The sequence below is a fragment of the Ictidomys tridecemlineatus genome, chromosome 14, assembly GCF_052094955.1.
Source record: "Ictidomys tridecemlineatus isolate mIctTri1 chromosome 14, mIctTri1.hap1, whole genome shotgun sequence".
Lineage (NCBI taxonomy): Eukaryota > Metazoa > Chordata > Mammalia > Rodentia > Sciuridae > Ictidomys > Ictidomys tridecemlineatus.
The window spans coordinates 56291666-56307554 of NC_135490.1; positions in this window are offsets into that span (position 1 = coordinate 56291666).

Here is a 15889-nt window from a genome sequence, read left to right on the forward strand (position 1 = left end):
CTTTCCCTTTATATTTTTTAATTGGCTAGTTATGATAGTAATAAAATTATATATTTGTTGAGCAATAACTGTTATATATAAAATTTTCATTGATTCTATAGGATTTTACAGGGAGACACTCATATTATATGCCAAACATGGTATTGATATATATTGCTGTGTACTATGTATATCTCTTAATTCTTCTTTTCTAATTGTACTGAATAGAACTTTCAGAACAATGTTGGATAATTGTGGTGAAATCAAATATACTCATCTTGTTTCTAGCAATAATTTCATTTCACTACTTATTATATTTAATAGTAACTTCTGATAACTATTTGCTTACATGTCCAGGAAGTTTCCTTCTATTTGTAACATATTCAGTTTCTAATTTTTCCCCAGAATGGATGTTGAATTTTATCAGATGTCCTTACTGACACCTATCTAATATCTTTTCTATCTTTGGTTTGTGAATATGATAAGTTATCTACATAGATTTTCCTAATATTATATACTTTTTTGTTTCAATGTTTTTCTGGTAGTGATAAATTATTTATTTAAGTTGGAACCAGATTTAATAGTCTCATAATTTATTTTGTATTAGATTTTTAGGAATGATTCACTTGTTTTCTTCTTTCCTTCTCTCCTTCATAGGTCTCAGTATATGGCTATCCCAGTTCCATTAAAAATTGAGACATTTTCTGGTGGGGGTTTGGGCTCAGCGGCAGAGTACTCACCTAGGACATGCAAGGTCCTGGGTTTGATCCTTAGTGCCACATAAAAATAAATCAATAAAATAAAGGTATTGTGCCCAACTACAACTAAAAAATAAAAATATTTAAAAAAATGAGACATTTTCTTCTTTGTGTATGTTTCTTACTTTTCTATTTGGTTTATTTTTCCAAATAGTTTAATTTCTTCTAGAGCTGAATGTGGTAATGTATATCTGCATAGAAATTATTAATTTGATCAAAATAATTTTATTTATCATAACAATGTCTCACTTATTGAAAAGCCACACAATGATAATGTTTTGTAGTTGAAATTTTTTCCTTTTTATCTGTTATTTGATTCCATTCCTTGTTTTTATATTTTCATTTTCTCCTTTTCGGTCTTGGTTAGACTTGCCAACAGTTTGTGTCTCTTATTGATCTTCTCAAGGGACATTCTTAATATTTGCTTGTCAATCTTTTTTTTAATTTCATAATTAGTTAATTTTACTTTTTAATAAGTAATTCCCACTTCCTGCTTTCATTTATTTTTTTTCTGGTTTCTTCAATTAGTTGATTTTTTTGTAAAAATGTAATTTTAAAAATATTTAAAGCTCAAAATCTTTTTCTTTTCTGAGTATTTGGGGATTATTTCTCTGTGCTTTGCTATGTATTGTTATTATTGTGATTGATGTAGATAGTATTACAGCTCTTACTTTCTCTTACATCCAAGGATTTATAAGAAGACTGATTTTTAAATTTGCAAGGGATTTGATTTTTAAAAGTGCCAGACTTTTTTATTTTTATTGTGTCTGGCAGATGCTGCTATTTGCATATCAGATATCCATCTCTTCCATTTTTCTCTAGTCACTGAACTCAGATTTTGTTGATTGCAGCAAACTATGCAGCATAATTGCTCAATTTTCTACTCACCTTGTAGATAGTCCTGGCATGGGGCATGGTTCTGACCAGTGAGATGTAAACACAAGTTCCTGGATTCAGAGTCCTTTTCTGAACAGAAAGGCAAAGGCTTTCCAAAAGAAAACTCATCACTCCTCTCTCACTCTCTCTTTAAAAAAAAAAAAAAAGAAAAGAAAACTCATCACTTCTTTGCCCTTTTTTCTTCATCCTTGCTAAATTCCCTGAATGCAAATGTGATGCAAATGTTATGTCAGAGGTACAGGAAAAGTCAAGGGTAAAGACTAACAGGCTAGGGAAGGCAAAGCAGAAAGAGGGAAAGGAACTACATGACTTCTAATTATGTAGGCCTATGAATACCTCTCCTGCTAGTACCTATGCTTCCTGCTACTTGCAGCTGAATGAATTTCTAATGGGCACATTTCCCTGTACCTAGAAAATGTGGCTTGCCAGAAGTCTACTTTCCCTTACCAATTATGATATGCTAATTGCTATAGTGGGTAGGCTACTCCATGTAAATCACACTGGTCCTGTTTTCTTTGTTTAGGGGTGAACATGGAGCTAAGCTATGACCACTCAGACAGTGATGGAAGTCAGATGGCTTGAGGATACTTCTGGTCAAGATTTTTTTGCTCCAAAAAGAGGATTAGAATGGAAAAGTCCTTCATTATAGTGCTCCCATGACAAGGGAGCAAAGAGAGGCTGGTGCGGTCCTTACATCCCCTTCAAAGGCACACCTCCAATAACCTAAAGATCTCTTACTAGGCCCCACCTTTTAAAGGTTCCATCATCTCTCAATAGCACCAACCTAAGAGCCAAACCTTTAACATGTAGTCTTTTGGGGTATATTCCAGACCCAAATTATAGCACCTTGTTAGCTTAATCTTATAGGTAAATTTGCCTGTAGTTTCCAATGTTAGAATTTGCAATTCAGAGATTCAAGTATCACCTGTCTTTTTTTGTGGTTTTATTTTGTCACTTTTATTTCTAATGGACTGTGAGAAACTTCAAAACAGCTGTAGCTCAAGGCAGTACAATGGCCCACAACTTCACAGCTGAGCCAAGCTGCTTTCGATGTCTATTGTGGCAAAAATGATTATAGAGACTCTGTCTATGGCTCTAACTGCCTGACCACCCTCATTGTGAACCCACCATGGCAACACCCCAGTTGGCATGTTATGTGAGGTGGACACTAGGCTTTCCCTTTTGTACCTACATTTAGTTCTCTGAAGTTGATTGTAGGTTCAGACTTTGTGTTCTTCATACCGTCAGTTAAGTTCCTGGCCTCTCTGAATTGGAGAACGTTGTTTTTGCTTGATTTGGATCTGTTGTCAGAAGCTCAGGTCACAATCAGATACAAAGCAGGGAACTTTGTTGTGGTGTCAGATATTTTCCAGACATTATTATTTTTCTTCTTTTCACTTCTCAGGGCTTGGCTTTTGCTTTTCTATAGAGCTCTGCAAAGATTTGGTCTTCATTCTCTGACTCTTTAATCCTCACACTCTTGCACTGGGTTTTATCTACTCCCTTCTTTAAATTTCCTATTTGGATAATGCCTTATTCTCCCTCAAGAAACTGAATCCACAGGAAGTAATCTTCTGTCTTAGTACCTACCTGAGTACATCTTGTGTCTCCATGAAATTACTGGAAAAGATGATGTTTGTCTCTACACAAGTTTTTAGTCAGAAGAATGGGCTGGAGTTCAGGGAAGGTGAACGTGGTTCAATTCTAGGGTGATATTCATGTCAGCAGAACTGCCAAACCATCAACTAAATTGTCTGTCTAAAAAGCAATTTTTAATAAATAATAGTTTAGGTAAAGAAAATACTCTGGCTCTGCCTTTAGAAATAATGGACCCATTATTGTGCTGAAGTGTATTGGGCGATTTCTTGCTCTTTATTAGTGCTGGATCACTTATCTAGGTCTCATGAGGTTTAGTGTCTGCTTTGTTTTTTAACTCACAGTATTAAATGTGAGTACATTCTATTTGTGTGTGTGTGTGTGTGTGTGTGTGTGTGTGTGTGGCACCAGGGATTAAACACAGGGCACTTAATGAGTAAGCCACATCTCTAGCTTTTTTAAAAAATAATTTTAATTCAAAAAAATTTTTTTGAGACAGGTTCTCACTAAGTTACTTAGGGCTTTGCTAAGTTGCTGAGGCTGGCTTCAAACCTATGATCTTTCTGCCTCAGCCTCCTGAATTGCTGGGATTACACAGGCAAGTGCCACCACACCTGGCAAGTATGTTCTTTTTATAATCTCTGGAAGGTGGAAAGTTTTTTGAATTTGATTCAAATTCACCCCTTCACGTGGTATATCACAGATGTCAATTGCTTACAACCCTCTCCTGCCTTCTGATAAACCTAGCCTAATTACCTCTTAAGATTGGGAGCCATCTCGCCACATGTTGGGGACCACAAATCAAGTCAAGATGGTGCCTGGCAGTTTACCAGGAGGAGTGGTTTGTGAGGTAATGCCACCGAGCCATTAAGATGATGGGATTCCTTATTGGCTGATTGCCCTATCTGGATGATGCTAATTGAGTCAAGCTGTGTGTAATCAGTTAGGTATATATACCTCTGCTGTAATAAAGGGGCTCCTGCTACCTTGGGTACCCGCTACTTTGAGTTCCCGCGCAGTTCCTGCTTCAATCTTCAAGTTGCTGTCACCTCCCAGTTATTTTTCCCAGCCGAACTGCAGCAGCCACAGAGGCATGAAAGGTTCATTTCGTCTTTACTATAAATCACTGTGATTTCTAAACTTGCTTGGAATGCCTGCCCATGCCTTGAACTCATCCATGCCAGGCTTTCCCTGACCAGATAACAACCCTTTCCAAAACCTTAGTGGAGCCTCATAAATTCTGGCTTTCCCTGGCCAGATAATGACCCTCTCTGAAGCTCTAATGGTGCTTTAATAAATTCTGACATCGGGACCAGGTAAATATTAACTAACCTTTGTGTTAGGCTTGTCAAAATTTTGTTATCTGGCAAGACTTGCCAACTAAACATTCATTTTAATTTTTTCAATTCTAACTTAAAATTTTCTGCTCATTATTTCTATTTCTCTTGAATGCAATATTAAATATAAAAAAATTTGTTATCTATAAATTCTGAAGACACCCTCCTTTTGTGTAACTTTCTGTGCTATAAAGCTATGCTCCTAGAGAGCTGCTGGGCTATCTTCTGTTCCCGAGTTTTTCGGGAGAAACAGCCTGGGCCAGTCGGAATTATAAGCTTTCTTTAATTTGATTTCAATTGGAGTAAGTAGTCTTTTCTTTGCATTGTGGTCTAACACCTTCCCACAGTAATCATGCCATTGTTGACTTATTCTGTCTGAACACATCCTAGAAAAGTCAAGAAGTCTTCCCATGATTTTTATAACCTGAAACTAATCCCAGGTTCTTATGATGTACCTGGCTTTTGTATCAAGACATGAATCTGGGACTGGGATTGTGGCTCAGTGACAGAGCACTTGCCTTGCACAGGTGAGATTCTGGGTTTGATCCTCAGCACCAAATAAATAAATAAATGTATTTTTAAAAAAATAACTGTGGTGCAAAACTATAAAATTAAAAAAAGCCATGAATCTTCTGTTCACCTTCCCCCAACTCCTGTCACACATATCAGTTTGAATAAAGAAGTTATTATCACTCAAAGGAATTTACTTAGACAAAAAGAATCCAAGAGCCTCCTAGAATTACCTGAAGATTTCATCAGGGAGGTGAGTATTCATGTGTAGGACTTTATGTAGCAGGCCCCCACAATGAGTAATCCATCTCCTGCATATTCTTGTTCTTCCCCAAAGTCTGTTTAGGCTACCACATCTCTAAGGGTGTGTCTGTTCCCAGCTTTGAGGATTCTCTTTCCTCATCTACACTAATTTCTCCTGGGACCTTCAGTTTCTTTCCCTTAAAGCAAAGGAGACCCTCCTCCTCTCCTTGACCTAGACAATAGCAAGGTCCATAGATTGAACTCACCTTATAACTCAAGGCTTATCTACACATTTTCCTAAGAGGAATGTTGGTGTTGCACTTCAGAGCAATTCAATTAATAGAATGACCTCAATCTCTCACTGGTTGTTTATATGCTCTCTAAATTCTGCTATTCTTTAGATTAGGTGGGAGTGGAGGGGAGGAGATTACAGGGATAGGAAGGATAGTAGAATGAAACAGATATTATTATTAATTTGTGTGTATATTTGTGACTGCATGACCAATGTGATTCTGCAACCTGTACACTCAGAAAAATGAGAAATTATATTCCATCTGATTCAAATGTATGATATGTCAAGGTCATTGTACTGTCATGTGTAACTAATTAAAAAAATATGAAAAAAAAGGAAAAAAATTCTGCTATTCTCTACAAGCTAACTCAAATTCTTCCTCTTCTATTAAAATCTTCCAAAGTCTTCTATCTCAACAAAATAAGACATAGGGTTCTTCAAACTATCAGTACAATTTTGAACATGGTTGTGAGCATCTTAACTTTTTTTCTGATTGAACAGCTCTTTGGCAGTCAACCAAGGATTGCTATATAGGCTCCTTCTATTGTTATTTACCCAACACATATTTTAACATTGTTTCTGTACCTACCTTTTCTTTTGAGTGAAGAAATCTCTTTTGTATGTTTCATGGTATTCATTAAATACTGATTTTGTATTTTTGATTTATTTAGCAATAGTTTCTAAGTGTTCATTAGAAAAAGTCAACAGTAGTAAAATAGATATTCTTTGATTTAAGGTCATAGTTATTCTTTGGGTTGAAAGGGGAATATAAACATTATATCTGTAATAGTCATATCTAATCATGTGGGTTTAGGGAAATTAATTCTATATGGATTCCTCACAGCCCAGAACTACTTATATTTCTTCATAACTTCCAGCAACAGCCATTCTCTTTTAGGATCTCCAAGTCAATATCAAGTGGCAAGGCGATGGTGGCAGTGGAGGGTTTGGAGAAGGATTGCAGAAACCATGCCAACAATAGAGTTCTGGAGGGATTAGTGGCAGTTGGGATTTTTGAGGAGGGATAAAGGAGCTAAAACAAAGCTGAAGTTCTTAGTTCCAGATGACCACCAATTCCCAGAAATGCCCTGGGTTTTCACTGTAAGTTTCTAATTAATTAGATTAACTCTGACTAAAAAATCATATGGTCAGATTATTGTATCCTGACTAATTAATCTTGCTCTATGCCTTGGCAAATCTCCATAATCCATACACCAGTTCCAACCTGTTGATTAATCAATAAGCCTGCTCACAGTTCTGTCTAGGGAGTACATATTTATTTATCAATAATATAATGTGCTACTGGCCTTTTAAAAAATATTTATTTTTTTAGTTGTAGTTGGACACAATTATTTATTTATTTTTTTATGTGGTGCTGAGGATGAACCCAGGGCCTCCCAAGTGCAGGGCGAGCACTCTACTGCTGAGCCCTGTGTTACTGGCCTTTGATGATGTCAAAAGGGCAACTGATTTCTCAAGAGTATGCTAATTCAATAAGAAACAATAAGTAAAATTGCCCTGAATTTAGAGATATGTGATTGTAGAAACTATCAATTAGTCTGCATCTAAAAGTTCATTTTTTTTAGTGAAGAATGGCTCACTGATTTAATTTTGATAGCTCTAATCCTGAACTTTTGGCAAAATAAGCAAAAAAAACAAAAACTCCAACCAAATATATGCAGAAGCCACTAGTTTTCTGGGTATTTTCTTAGCCAGATAGATCTATTTTCTGGGGTGAGAAGTAGAAGTCAATTCATAATTATTGTTTTTGCCATGGGCCAGAAAGGATGTGTTCAATTATATGATTCTATGAATTCCTGTCTATCTAACTCTTGAAACAGAGCAAAGCATGAAGAGCAAATGACCCAGTCAGTTTTATTTCCTGAATAATGACTTGTATCTTCATAATAATTTCTTAAGCCCCAAGCAAACCAACCTTTTTATAAGAAAAAGTATAAGCCTGACTTTATATGTATTTTTTCTTTGTTTTTCATTTGTTTTCCATCTCTCCTCCTTTTACTTTTCTTTTCTCTCTTTTTTGCCCTTTTCCTCTTTTCATGACTGAAGCTAATGATTCTATCATCTTTCTTCACCCATTCAATTGTTTATCTTTTCAGTGGGCATTCTAATAAAGAATTCAGTGTTTAGCAAAATCCAGTTCCCAACAAAGACATACAAAGTTTTGATTAGTGCAAAAGGTTAATGATTAGTAGCCATTAGGTAAAATTTATTTGTAATAAATATTAATTTTAACACATTGACTTTCCTTCATGGTGACCAGAGTAACAGAATATTGAGAATTTAAAGGTGCTTAGGTTAGAAACTAAATAGGAATGGGACTACTGGTCAAAAATAGGAATGGGTAATCTCTCTCAGGACAATGCTATGTAAAAAGGTATGAAAAATATAAAATTTAAATTACAAGAAAATTGTAGGTTCAAATTCAGTTGTAAGAAATAATACATAATGATCCTATGCACCCTTTATCTAGTTTCACTGAGTGTTAACATTTTGTAGATATAACACCCAAGGTATTGACATTGATATAGTCCAGATATAGATGTCTTCATCACCAGAAGGAAGCTTGGTGTCATTCTCTGATAATCACACCCACTCCTCCCTCCTCACCCCATTTCTGATCTCTGGGAACAACTAATCTGTTCTACATTTCTACAACTTTGTCATTTTAAGAATGCTATCTAAATGGAATCATACAGTTTGTCATATTTTGAGATGGGCTCTTTGACTCAACATAATTCCCTGGAGATGGAGTCAAGTTATTGCATGTATGAATAGCTTGTTCTTGCTGTCTAGTTTTCCATAGCATAGAGGTGGCATAGTATAGAGTTTAACTGTATACTTGCTGAGAATATCTGTGTTGCTTCCAGGTTTCAGTTATTATGATTAAAGCTGCTATGAATTTCTGTTTACAGGTTTTTGTGTGAATATATTTTTCATTTCTTTGAGGTAAGTAAGTACTGGGGATTAAATCCAGTTCCTTATACACACTAAGCAAGTGTTCTACCATTGAATTACATCACAGAACTTTTAAAAAATATTATACATTTAATTTATTTTTCCACTGTTTTTATTGGTGTGTACCCAACACTTAAGATTTTTTTTTTAAAAGTTTTTGGTATCAGGGATTCAACTCACAGGTGCTTAACCACTGAACCACATCTTCAGCCCTTTTATTTTTTTAATTTGGCAACAGGGCCTTGCTAAGTTGCTGAGGCTGGCTTTGAACTTGTGATCCTCCTGCTTCAGCCTTCCTTGCTGTTGGGATTTCAGCCATGTGCCACCAAACCTGTTTTTTTTTTTATTGGTTGTTCAAAACGTTACAAAGCTCATGATATATCATCTTTCATACATTTGACTCAAGTGGGTTATGAACTCCCATTTTTACCCCAAATACAAATTGCAGAATCACATAGGTTACACACTCACATTTTTACATAATGGCATATTAGTGACTGTTGTATTCTGCTACCTTTCCTATCCCCTTCTATCCCCCCTCCCTTCCCCTCCTATCTTCCCTCTCTACTTCATCTGCTGTTGTTCAATTCTCTCCCTTGTTTCGCCCCCCTTTCCCCTCACAACCTCTTATATGTAATTTTGTGTAACATTGAGGGTCTCCTACCATTTCCTTTGGGCCCAAGGGTTGTGGGCGTAGTGCCCCATCCCAGCACTTCATGGGGGCATCTTCTGCTCCTGGCACTATGTCCAAAAGCCCCATAGTCCTTGTCCTTCCCCTGTGGGTGGAAAATGAAATTTTAGGGCATCAGCAGAACCACATCCATGGCTCCATTATCAACAAAGGACAGATTTTCCACTCTGAGTTCAGTAGTGCCTTTTTAGGAGGGATTCAGATGGGGGACATATTGATTACTATGCTATTTGAGATTCTAGGGTCGTTCCCTAGAATTGACACAGAATTGACAAGGGCACTAGTAGGAAGAACTGGAGATCCTGAAACAGAGGATGTGGAGTCAGGTTTCAACAAATGCACAACATCCTGGCTGGATATGATACTTATTTGGAGATATAGTGAACTCTGGCAGCATCTCAACAGACCATGTGGCCTGGTGAGGCGTTCCCAGGCTAGGCCCTCAGGGGACTGGGATGGACAATTCAGTTACAGAGACTGAAGCATGCAGGATCTAACCCAGGCTCACTGATCCAAGTCACCCCCTGGCTCTCCATATACCTAGGCCTCCTCTTACCTAGGGTCCTCCTCCTCTGGTGGGGGAGCCCTGGGACCCCCTGCTGCCTTTCACATTCTGGGTTTCATGAGTCTGTGTGGCTGAGGCTGTAATGACCCATCCACTGCCTCATCTCCTTAGAGTCAGGTTCTGCCTTCCTCAGGGGCTTGCTTTTAGAATTTTCTGAGTTACAAGGAAAAGAAAGGAAAAATGTCATATTCACAGAGAAATAAATACTTTCTTCCCCTGTACACTGAGCAGAACTCATGACCACAGAGTCAAGTCTGTTACCCACAATGTGATGTCCCTTCCCCAGATGTTTCTCCATTCTCTGCTGTGGCCACCTGGTCCAGGAACAGGACCCTGCCTTAGACTAGACACACTGCATGGGAATGTAATGATAGATTTGCACCATGAGTGGCTGATTCTAGAGAACAGGCACCTCTCTGTGGTGGCACAGTGTCAGTGCCAGGAGAGGAAGTGATTTTTTTGAGTGATGAGATAACCATGGCCTCTAGGACTGGTATACGTAGTGCTCTTAGACACCTATTTGAAAACCACAAATGCAGTGTGGTTTCCCTGCTTTATTTTCATTGCTACCTTTGAGGTCAGAGTAGACAGTTTTCAGGAACAATGTCCCAAAGAACATCTATTTTCTTTTATACTTAAACTTGAGCTCATGATCTTGATTCTTATGTGCTGGCTTAACATTACTACCCTGCTATTTAGCTAGTTTCTAATAAATATGAAATCAATGTATTTGAAGTAGAAGTGAACAAAGGAAATATTTATGCTTGACATCTCCATGTGATATATTAGGCCCCCAAATCAAGAAGTGACAGATTCAAAATATTGACATACGACCCTGCATTTTCCTGATCATAATGGGATAAAGATATAAATAGCAACAAACACGGACATTTGATTAAGATATGGAAATGGACTGACTGACTATTCAAGAAACGGTTTTCTTTGAAAAACAAAAGGGAGAAATTAAAAAATGTCGTTAGCCTAATGGAAATGGGGTAACAATATAGCAAAACCTGTGGGATGCCACAATAGGAAGCACTAAAAGGAAAGCTTCTGGCAAGGAGTGGCTAGATAAATATACTAATATATTTATATATGTAAATATAACGGATAAGTGATCTCCAATAAGTAGCCTAAGGAGGCTCCCAAACCTCCGACAGTAGAAAAATATAAAATAATAAATATCACAACAGATGTATAACACAAACAACTGTTGTGATGAAATAATAAATAAAGTTGAAAGGCCTTTTGCTACAAAAACCAGAAAATATAAACACAAATAAAATAACAGAGGAGAATCAGGTGACCTGAATAAATTAGAGGTGACAGGAGACATTACAACTGACACCAGAGAAACTAAGAGAATCCTGAATCATGAGGAATTCTTTTTGAAAAAAAAAATGCTAATAAATTTTAAAATCTTGAGGAAGTGGACAAACTCCTGCCCTTGGACATAAAATGCCCATGACCTTTCAAAATTGACCTCGGTATATATTCAAAACACAAGAAAGGAACTGAACCAGTTGTTGTAAAGATTCTCCCAAGGAACATCCATTGGTAGATAGGATCACTGCTGAGTTTCAGCGAATTTTTGACAGGATCTAAAAGCAATGCTTCTCAAATGCTTCCATACAATTGAAAGGGAGGGACATTTAGAAACCTATTCCATGGGGCCTGTTAGTGGCAGAGCAGGCTGAAGCAATGTCAGCTGCAGGGTGGGCTGAACACTTGACCCTCACCCATCTGGTTCCTTATCCCTTGTTTGCCTCAAGTCAGAACCCTTAACCCCACTCAAGGCTGAACACTTGACCCCCACACATCTGGTGCAAAGGAAACCCACATCTAACTTCTTCCCTCTCACTGAGGGCAGAAGATGAGACCCTTAGCAACTACTGTATGATCCAATCACTGTGGGCCAACAAGGCAGCTTGCAGACCCAGAGACCCCATCAGATGTTGGCTCTCAAAACTCTCCCCTCTCCCTCTCTCTCTTTCCTGTCACTCTCTCTTCCCCTCTCTCTCTCCTTCTCCCTCTCTTTTCTCTATTTTCTCTCTCTTGTGCTTTGCTGTCTTCTCTCTCTCTCACACACACTCTCTCTTTCTCTCTCTCTCTTTCTCTCTCACTCTCTCTTTTTCTCTCTCTTTCTCTCTTTCTCTCTCACTCTCTCTCTTTCTCTCTCTCTTTCTCTCTCTCTCACTCTCTCTCTCTCTTCTTTCCCTGTTAATCAGACTCCACCACAATAAAGATCTCTTGGTCACTCCAAGTGTCGTGGTCACTTTCCTTTCAGGGCCAACCTTCACCTGTTTATTTACCAAAACTGAGGAGGACACAAGAGAAAAAGCAAAAATGAACTAACCACTGACATTGAGCCATGAAGAAGGAAATTCTATCATTGTGGAGAGCTTTCCTGGAACTGGAAGATGCCACATTCTACACTCTGAAAGATAAGGCTCTAGGGCTGGGCTGTAGCTCAGTGGTAGATCGCTTGCCTTGCAGGTGTGAAGCCCTGGGTTTGATCCTCAGCACCACATAAAAGTGAATAAATAAATAAAGATTTAAAGCATAAAAGGCTCCAGTGTTTTCTCTCATGTGTGGAAACTAAAGGAAACAGATGACTCAAAGGTAGAGGTGGGATCCCCAAGGACTGGGAAGGGTGTGGCCAGGGTGAGAGATGGAAATTGAAGACAGAAGGAGGGGAAATGGGTAGAAGGGTGGATGAACAGGGGAAAGCTTGATGTGCATGGATGAAACTACCAGGATGAAGCCCATTAATTTGTTGAATTTACAGTTTAAAATGCCCAGGGCAAAAACGACCAGTTTCCATAGAACTCCTCCACCTCCCCATAGAGCCCAGAATGGTGGAGTAGGTTTCCTCTGAAATTTGAATATTCCTGCAGTTATTAAAATGTTGAATGATTAATATAATCTTTCTAAATGCAAACACCCCCTGTTTACAATGAAGTGATGCTTATCCAAGGACCTACACCTCCATCATTTCCTGTTTCTCCTCTACTCTTTTCCCCAGCCATAATCTGAAGAACCCATTGGGAAAGGAATCCAACCTGAGGTCCATCTGTCCATTCCTAGTCTGTCAGCAGGTTGTCAGGCAGGTGGCTGCTGGGCAAACACCACAGGAGCAGTCAGCTTCCTAGATGTCACAGAAAAGGGAGGGACATTGGATACTGCCCTGGGGCCACGGGATCACATGCCTTTTCTAATGCAATCAACCTAATCCCTGTGGACATTCCTGTTAAAAAATGTCTCACACATTTGCATCTCAGTTCTGTATTTCATGTATCTGATTTGGAAATCATAGGGTCGTGGATCAATGTTACTTACCTGGACATCTGTGTGAACCTTTCTGAGATAATACTGCGTATATACATGTTTACAAAAACAACACTCAAATGATTCTCAGGCATTTAGCAGATAAGAAATGCAAGATAATATTGAGTTTCCATGAATTTGGGTTACTGTTGTCTGAAGGATGATTTTTATTCCTCTACACTTAAATATGCATTTGTTAAAAGAAATATATTTGAGTGGTTCAAGTGTTTGTAAGAAACACATTATTGTGAGATGAATGATATGATTTCAGTTTTGCCTTTAAAAGTCCAGTTCTTTCTCTTCCTCTCTAGAGTCTGGAATAAACAATTTGTGACTTGAAAATGATAATTTTGAAAACTGGGTGGTAGACTCCTCACGTGTACCTAATTTTCTAGAAATTTTGTTAAAGACTCAAATATAGAGATGAATAAACCATTGGTGGTATACTGAGAAATCATTTTACAATCTGTCCTTTGGAATTCTTCTCTGGCTTCTAGATTTTGACTCCCCACTTAGTCTCCATCCTGGGTGGAGATGTGGGTTCCATGTTTTCCTTCAGATCCCTCCACAAGCTGCACACACAGAAGGTTGACCATTTTATAAGCCAACAGAGGTAGACAAATACATTTCAAACTATGTTCCAGATCATTCCACTGAGGAATGAGATTCAACAGAGTTAAGGGACGAGAGAATGAACACATTAGATCATTAATCTATTTAAACTATTTATGACCCGATATGAGTACTGGCATTTGGGTGGAGAAGTCTGTACATAAGATACATGAGTACTGGAAGGAACATTATCTTGAGCATAATAAAAATCTTATTCCCTGCCTCCTTGATATTTCTGGCAAAGACAAGCAGACATATTCCTAAAGGACGTCCTTTTGAATTCAAAACCATCATGGAAACGTGTCAGGACACGTCCAGCATGACTTGGTTTATTGAGAAGGAAAAGAAATGTATCTTTTTCTCAGAAAAGTGGTTTAAAAGTTTAATAATACATATGTATTTTAATAAGTAAAAACATTTTAATTGAGATATTACCACTATGTCTATGTGCACGCCTCAAAATGCTTATGAAATGTGGTTATAAAAATACTCCTTGGGCTGAGGATGTGGCTAGAGCGGTAACAGCAGTTGCCTGGCATGTGCCTGGTGCTGGGTTCGATTCCTGGCACCACATAAAAATAAAATAAAGATGCTGTGTCCACCGAACAATGAAAAAAATATTAAAAATTCTCTCTCTCTCTCTCTCTCTCTCTCAATCAAAACAAAACAAAACAAAACAAAACAAAACGAAAAAAACCTCCTGAGATCCACAAACAGGGAAAAGAGTCAACCAGTCTCTCCAGGAAGTGAATCGACCACACCCAAATCAGGCCTCAGGCTTGTTGGTTTTGCAGTGCACCACTGCATATCACAACCAACACAAGGTTGCTTCTTTAATGCCAGCGAGAGACCTTCTTAGGGTCTGTATTTTCCTGTATTTTCCCCTTTGTGAGTCAGGAGGAAAAAAGTGTCAGGCTCACCTGGTCAACTTAGATTCACTCTGGATTTTTCCCTGTGATTAACTGACTGTGAATGGAAATTGTATCTGAAAAACCCCTTCATCATTGCCACATATCACAGCGCAGCCCTGAGAGTGTTAGTGCTCAGAGCCCCGGACATGGAATTACTTCTTCAACCCAATAACATTCTGCTCTCTAGGCAACAGAGACAGTGTGAGCTCCTAAGTTTTATGGAGAAGATACTGAGTAGAAAGTGCTGGGACTGAGAGAAGAGCACAGTGTGAGGAGGAGAAAATGACCCCTGGGGAGTTTTGAAGGGGCTGCTGCTAGGTAAGATGGGTTTTTTTCTATTTTTTTTATGGATCCATGTGGTTGACTTTCACCTGGGGCCCTGATGCTGAGTCTGGGTCTTGGTCTCTCTCTACATGCTGCAGGCTGCAGACAGGGCTGTTTGGTCACATCAGGACACCTGGTGGTACCTAGGTGTGATGCTTGGCCCATGCCATGCCTTTTGATGGCAGCCTTGGCAACTTTAAGGGAGACCCCTCTGGCCTTTGGATCGCTATCTTCACACAGAGGACAGGGTTCTGCCCAGAGTGCTAAAATAAATAAATTTAACTAAATTTAATTTTAGTTGAAAAGATTCAAGTGAAAATTTTATAATAGCCTGATTGAAAGTTATTCTTACCAGTCCTTAATTTTTTTTCATATTTCATGTTTCTATATCATTCCATATTCCTTTACTATAAATTCTATGAATTCAATGTATGTACATTCTGGATTTCTGAAAGTAAGAATGTTGGAAGCTGAAAATGAATAGGCTGGTGCTTTAACAGTTTGATCTCCTGCACACCTAGTTTCTCCTCTGCCTCATGAGGTCCTCTCAACCCTTCTTTTGTGAAATTGATCTCCTTGCTCTTCCTAAACTAGCTTGTCAATACCCTTCTAGGAATTGGTGACCATTGAAGACGTAAGCAAAAGTTTCACTCAAGAAGAGTGGGCCATGCTGGACCCATCTCAGAAAATGCTACAAGGATCAGTGATGCTGGAAATCATTAATCATCTGTTATCAGTTGGTAAATCCATTAATGATCTATATGAAAGATGTGAGGGTATACCTATTTCTTCAATAACAGTATCTGGAATAGCCTCTCTCTATTCAATTCCAATCTCTGTCCTGACTTTCTCATAGAACTTATAATTACAT